Source organism: Papaver somniferum, chromosome 1 (assembly GCF_003573695.1).
Source record: "Papaver somniferum cultivar HN1 chromosome 1, ASM357369v1, whole genome shotgun sequence".
Taxonomy (NCBI): Eukaryota; Viridiplantae; Streptophyta; class Magnoliopsida; order Ranunculales; family Papaveraceae; genus Papaver; species Papaver somniferum.
Window position 1 is genome coordinate 86,839,039 of NC_039358.1, and position 8,370 is coordinate 86,847,408.

Consider the following 8,370-nt stretch of genomic DNA (forward strand, 5'->3'; position numbering starts at 1 on the left):
CCAAAATAAATAAATATACGAATCTAACTATTTTAGTTATATTCATCCTAAGCAAATCAAAGAAAAACGTATTATATACAAATACGTATTACAGATTTTCGTGGTAAAGATAGATTTACCGAACTTAGTTAAAATAAAAATCTACCTATTTTAGTTGGATTAATCACCAAGAAACCCTAATTCAATTCACGTATATATACATCAACACACAAAAACATACATGACATCTAAAACTTCCTAGAAGTTGATACAACAACGATGGGTCGTAACAAGAGATTGGGTGGTTCAAAGAGAAAAACCAAAGGTGTGATATTTTAAACATATTTACTCTTATGTTTTCATAAAAACTTTTTCAGAAAATCTTTTTTTAAAAAAATGTATATGCAGAAATGACTAATGAAACAATTGACGATTTATCCATGGCTGAAGAAGAAATCTCAATGGTCATCGAATCAGATGGTATTAATCCATAGGCTATTACTTTTCTTTTATTTATCATGTTTGTATCCAAGTTTTAGATAATTCATGTGGTATTAATCCATAAGCTAGATAACTAATGTGTTATACTTATTACATACAGAATCGCCAATGGTTGATGAAACAAGTGAATCATCAAAACTCATGCCAATCACACCGTCAAAACAGGAGAACAACAAAAAAAGTAAGTTCATGACATTATTAAGTTAATGTTCCGAATATTCCTATACTTGACACTGTTGTTTTTGTTTTATGAAGGAGATGTCAATTCAAATGAAGATGGGACTATATCAAAAAAAACCAAAGAAACAAAAACACAGTAATATCTATTCCTATGAATAAATTCCAGTCCATGTATTATCAAATATACTAATCTATTAATGTCATTATGCAGGAAACTTATTACCAGTTAGCCCGCACCTTCCGGATTTATGTCACATGGCTCCAGGAGAAATTAAAATCTCAGGAAAACTGAGGATCATGCGTACATGGGAAGAAAAAGATATAAATACTGGAAAGCCTTACCATCATTACATGATTTTAATGGATCCAACTGTAAGTTTTTTGAATGTATTTTTATGATCATGATCTGGCTGTCACATTTACAGAACTGATTTATTTGATAGCAATTACAACAATCAAAATATACACTTTATTTTTAAAAAGGTGTATATTTTTTTGGATGAGAATATCATATTAACATATCAATATTTATCAGGGTGATCAAATCCTATGCGATCTCACACCAACCCAGTTTGACATCCACAGAGACAAACTAATAGACCAGAACGTGATATCACTACAGTTTTTCAAGCTCATGGAATCATCAAAAGGTTATAGACCACTGCCTTCGGATATAAGGCTGTACTTCAACGCTTTTACAAAAGTGAAACTGGAAACTGAAGACACTAAGGATATCCCAACCTAAAGATTCATATTCACTGACCTAGATGACATGGATCAATTACAGAAAAGATGTGGGAAAACAACCTACACTACAGGTAACATTATTATACACACATAAAATTACAACATGTATATTAATTAGTCATGGAAGGGGACCAGATCCTTAATCTCTATGGAAGTTAACATGTATATTAATTAGTTATGTGTTGTTTTTCTGGCAGATGTCATTAGAATACCGAGGAGTGTAAAAGCACCAGAGATAATTCGAAAAAGATCAGATCTAGATGCCCTCAAAACTGACATCACAATAGAAAATGAAAGGGGAGCACGAACAACGATAGCTTTGTGGGGAGACACTGCAAACCCAGTTCATAATACAAAGACAATAACTGAAGGTCAGAATGTGATGTTGATTGTAACCGGTCTAATAGTGGATAAGTTTTCAGGTAACTAAAACCAAAACATGTAAAAATATTATTTATAATTATTCCAGAATACCTCCTATACTAACGTCCAAATGTCCTTAAATAACTATTACTTCAAGACAACAAAGTCGACTTCCGTATATGTGGATCTGGACATAAAACAAGTTCATGAAACAAGATCCAAGTAAGTACACGTGAATATAGTTAAAACTACAAAAACAAAGTTAAACCTAATATCATTACTAACCCAGTGATAAAACATATTTGAAGATTCAACTAAAGTGGATGTTATTCATACAAACAAAAAGGAAGTGGAGTCCATTGATGCATTACTTTTTGGAAACAGAGTCACTGTAATGGAAGGGCTTCAACTGCTACAGGATCCAGCCAACAATGTAACATATGCATACATAATTGTTACATTGTTACATAATTGGTTATCTAATTAAAACAATATCCTAACCATTAATATATATTCATGACAGGGAACAACTTTCACAATCAAGGCAACAATGATCAGTATCGTAGAGCGATCGAATTGGTTCTACATGGCGTGTCCAAGATGTACCAAGGCGCACCTCATGAAAGATGGATATCCATGGTGCAACGGTTGCACTAAAAATTAGAAATCCAGTCCCAAGATACAAATTGCAGCTCATAATGACAGACAATGCCACGCCAGCTGTTATAATAGTTTCGAGACCAGCGGCAGAACCACTATTGGATAATGTAAGGGTATCAAAACTAATGGAAATCAGCAGCATTGACATAAAGGTATGAAATATATTCTCTCTTAGGTTCTAAATAAATCGCATATACTAAATTTAATCTAACAGTTACATTGTAAAAACAGGAAAATATGGCAGAGTTTGTTCCCGAAATAGTGGATACACTAGGAAGGTCATTCATATTTGAAGTGCACCTGAATGAGAAATTCTTCGGCTACAGTAATTTTTCGGTTAGGAAACTATATCCGATAAATCATGATCTTGAAGCCAAATATGAACTCCGCAATATGCAGCAGGTAAAAAATCAAACACAAAATATATTTCTAATCAAATGTAAGGGAAAAAAATAACGAATTAAATTTGGTTGCAGGTATTACCAACCAACGGAACTGCTAATATGGACAGAGATGAAAATATGAAAGAAATCATAGCATTGGCGGACTTGGCAGAAAAGGGATTACAAAGCAACAATGCCGCGAATACTGGCAATCAGGTTGATACTGAAAACTTGGAGGATGAGGCGGCATTAGCAGAATTAGAAGCCGGGAAAAAAGCATGTCATAATGGTCAAAAGGGTGAATATATGCCACATAGACTTGAAAGGGAGAACTCGTCGGATACTGCCCAGCATGGTGACAATGAAAACTTGGAGGATGAGGCGGCATTAGCATAATTAGAAGCCGCGGAAAAAACACCCCAGAATGGTCCTTGAAATCAAACACACTTTTCTTTTAGGATTTGCTTATTATGGTTTGGGTAATTTTTTGGTTTTTGTTAAGTTATACAACAATGGCTTTATTATGGTTTTGGTACTTTATTAGTTTTTAATAGGTTATGCAACAATTGTTTTTATGATAGTTTAATTATGATTTTATTATCTAATTTGTTCTATTAATTGTGCACAATTTGTGATTCTTTGCATAGATTTGTATGGTTTTATTATCTACAGCATGGCGTAGCATGAGTGCAGCTGTCCGGGCGTAGCACGGGCATAAAATCTAGTCTAATTAATATATGCATGAGTGCAGTCAATCGCTCTACACGGCTACAATCTTAACGAGGTTTACCCCGACCAGAGGTGTAATCTCCTAATGGTGGTCTTGAAGAGCAAGATCGATTATCTAGAAGAGGGTAAGCTCCTTTACATGCAATTAGTGATTTATTTTATGCCATTGGTGAGCATCAATTAATTAAGAAACAAAAGTAAAACTATTTTATTGATTTAAATCCTCAAAATGAAATCTGATCCATTCGTATTAATTGATCAATTTTTAATGATTAATTCTCCAACAATTTTAGTTGTAGGAACCGGATAAATGAAAAGCAAACTATCAACACCGACACAGCGGTTTGTTTTACATGTGCACTGGCGATTTTTATTCTTTTCTTATAAAAAAAATGTATATATAATTTGAGTACAAATTGTTGGCCTCACATCGAAAGTTAGGCCAAAAGCTTGAATTTTAGAGCTTCTGGCCTCCGACCAATAGGAATTGAGAGTTTTGAGATCTTTTCGGTATACATGATCAATATTTAGATACCAAACGTATTCGCCAAGTCAAACCGATACCCTAATTCGTGAGCACGAAAATAAAACCCTAATTTCCATTTCTGCAGCCGATTTCCCTCTGCCTATTTTTCTTTGTTTTTACAGTATCAAGAAACGTTTGTTGCCGATTTCCCTCTGCCGGTTCTTCTTCATTTTTACAGCACAAAGAAACGCATGCCTGCTGCTTTTTTTTCTTCTTCTTATTTGGTTTTTACAACAACATCCAAACCTGTTAGCATGCGTAGAGAACAGAGGAGCTTCCGAGTTCTTTCTAATGGCATGAGACCTAAAATCTCTGCCGCCTCTTTTCTTCTCTGTATTCTTCTTCTTCTTCTTTCATTTTTACAACAACATCCAAAAGCGTCAAGGTACCCTCTTTGTCAATTTTGTTTGGTTGTCAATTTATTTCGAGATTATTAAGTTTTGAAATACATGGTACCTCTTCGTGAATTTTATTTTATATTATTAATATTCAACTCAGCTACTTAGGATGTAGAATCCAATCGCTTTTGTCCAACATGAATCACTTTTGAGGTGATTTATTTGGGCATATCGTATTGATGTATAATTTTGGAGTTTCTATGTTTATTGGCATTCTTAGTAGTCTCTTATGTAATGGAAGTTGATTATCAGGTTCCTAACTTCTATTGCAATGGTGATACGTCAAACAAATGAAAAAATGACGCTTGCTCATGCAACAAGTGCACAATGTATTTAAGGTACAAACTTATTCCGTCGGCATATGGTGAATCTTATTCCGCCGAATGTTAACACCACATATTGGTCCTTAACGTTGCTACCAGTTAAGTCATTATTGAAGGAGTGGATGTCTGGACAGTAGTAGCTGCTATGGTTGTTAGGTGAACGAGGTGTGTTTTCTATATCCATAGAGTAACGCATACAATAGTAGATGAGCAAGATGCAAGCGCTTGCATGGTATGCATGTATATCACAATCAGTATATAAAGTAGTAATTTATAGGAATTATTACTCAAAGAGGGATAACCTAAAATGATCTGACACGATACTGTAAATCCCTTTGTGCATGGATGTGTACTTGAAAAAATGTCTCAAGCAACGATGGGATAGGAATCTTTGTTTACTGAATTATTTTATAGATGTAACTTGAGATTTTTCCCCCCTGCGCTTTGCTATACGTAAATCATCTTGTGTGTATTTTTTTCCCCCTTTAATTTGCTATATTTTACCATTCATAAGTATTTGTAAGTGGTTGATCCAGATGGCCTATGTTTCCTCCTTTGCTTTGATACGTAAATCATCCGGTATGTATTGTTTTTTAATATGATGTACCCATATGAGTTGTTTTTCTCCTTTTCCTTTGCTGTATTTGATCATGTATTATGTATTTATTTATTTTTGAAATATTTTGTATAATATCCTTTAATTGTCGATGCGATTTAATGTTTATGATTCACCAATGGTTGAGTTTCCATTAAATCCTATTTTCAAAAAAGATGTCAGCTCCATGTTCTCATCTTAACCTTATCTTATAGGCTGTTCTTAATAAGATATTAAGGGAAAACAAGAGCTTGCAGCCCAATGAAATATGTCATGTAAAGGGTGTAAGTGGCGCGAAGGTACGTACTTGGGTGTTTTCATACCAGTTTCTACTTGGGAAATTTAAGTTTGAGGGTGAATGTCTGAGCTGAATTTTTGGAGAGCTTGATTGACTCTTTCTCTGTATAACTGATGTAGCTCACGCAGATTGGAGGGTGGCTGCGTGATCATATAGATCTTTCAAAGCCACCCCTATAAGAACATCATTAAGCTCCCTGATTCAGGGGGTACCACAACATATTTAATATGAATGCAGAATTGGGATGCATGGATTTACTCTCCCAAATCGTGGGTCATGAACGTCATGCCTAAGCGTGTTTAATCTGATGAGTAAGTTTCTTTACATCTCTTAATCTGACGAGTAAGTTTCTTTTCTCTTGAATGACAAGCTTTAGAGTGTAAAACGAGTACAGGGCTCTTTATGCGCTCATATAATTTTTGTATTGTTGGTTAAATAATAATCATCACCCTTTTGTTCACCAACAACAGAATTATATATGACCCGGAACTATGCACCATGGGTAAGAAGTCTTGGTTAGTTAGATAAAATTCATTTTGGGATGATCCAAAGTGTATTTATTTAATATTTTTCTTCTTATGCCCCTGGTGTCATCCGCAAATTGAGTCTATTAGACATCTTTTACTTTATTGCAGTATGGAGAGAGCAATTTGATTTTTTCTTTTACCTGAATCAGTATATTATGTCGATTCATCCAACTCAGTTCATCAACCGATAAAGAATCGGGATAATCACGCGTACGGTCAGTATATTATATTTCAAAATCCTTATGTGATCAACTTGGCATCTCTAGAAACACAAATGTTTTATAGTGTTCCAACATAAAAGTCCTGATCTAAGAGCTAAAAATTCACATTATGTTCCTCTTATAAGATGGACCTCATCTCATATCATCAACATTCTCATAATAAATCTATTAGGTCTCATCGTAATAATCTGTATTGGACTCATGCACCTCCATCCAATTGGGTAAAATTACACTTTGATGCAGCTTTTAATACTGACACTAAAAAAGATGGTATTGGTTTGATACTTGCTGACTCTGCGGATGGGTTTATGGCAGGGAAAACAGAAACTAATACTGCTACAGCCTACAAGCGCAGAGCAGGCTGAGGAATTAGCGTTATTTGAAGCTGCACAATGGTTCAAGGATCTGAACTTACCACTATCTTCAAATACAGTCTTCTACGAAATATATTGTAAATATAAATCGAACATCTGTTATGATAGAAAACTATCTATGGCAAATTGTCGATATCGGATGGGTAGTTTGTCCTCCGAGATTTAGTGTACGGGGAATTCAATAACGGTTAACTTCATATGAAATAAGTTTGTGATATTTTTCAAATAGAAAAAAAAAACAAAACAAATGATTTACCCCCTTAGCTTGCATCCCATTTTCATTGTTTTTCTTTGTTTGTTGTTGTTTGTACATTGAATTCTTCATTTGCTCAACTTGCCTCCAATTTTCATTCTTTAATGGAGAAACTCCTTAATATGATAGCGTTGTGATAAAATACAAATAAGCTGATGCGATCTATTTGGTTTAATAGGCTGATTTTATTACTCCAGAGTATAAACTCTATAAATTAATGTTGTCGGACCATCAAAATTTATTAATTAAACGAGATATTAATTAACCGATAAATTAATAATTATTAATTAATATTTTATTAACTTATAGATAAATTTCATATTACAAGTTAGACAAAATTGATGCTTTTGTCATTGTAAATTTCGATCAACAGATAACACACGTTTAGACAATTCGGATGAACATACAGACAGTGAAATCACTCAAGACTTGCGAAATCTGATCGAGAAATTGGGCTGTCGCAATTCAATGAATGTCGAAGATGTCCTAAATTATCCGAAAGAAAATTTTGGTTACACAGTTGTTGACTGATGAAGAAATAATCAAGAGCGTTATGGGACTTGATAAAGATGTAGAATAAGATGATGAAAGTTCTAAAATAGAGCCGCCTTCACGAAACGGGGTTAGTAAAGCGACAATAACATTGAATAATTTCTTGCTGAGCTATGAGAAAACAACACCAAAACAATGATAAGAAAAATTAGAGATGAAATTCAATGCAATATTGCTTAAATTATTTTTCAAAAAGTCTACGTAAATCACTAATGTATTAAATATATATATGCATTATTAATTTATATTTCATATGGGGTCTACATAGGTCATCAAAAATGTATTATCTTATAATTATAGCGAACTATTAATTTGGCACGTTGTTCCCGACTCGGGACCCGCCAAAAATATTATTTAAGAGAATTTATTAAATAATCGAGTATTAATTAAAAGAGTTTCTATTGTAGTTAACTTTTTTACTTTTACGAAGTTGATATAAATCTATTCTTGGACGACCAATTTATAAAAAAGGTTAAAGTTTATGAAGTCTAATCTTGGAGTATTAAATATTTGCAATTTATATGTTTTCGCAGCTACAACTATTTGATCTGCTAATACTACATTTTGACACAATAGGAGAGACCCATATCTTCATTTTTCAGCGCCAATTACACTACAATTAACTTATCCCCGTGCAACGCACGTGAAAGACACTAGTAATAATAATTTGGAGTGTATCAAGCAAATAGTGATATGGGCGTTCCTTTATATATCCCATAAAAACACTAACAATACCCCCATAAATTAGTTTTGTTAGTTAT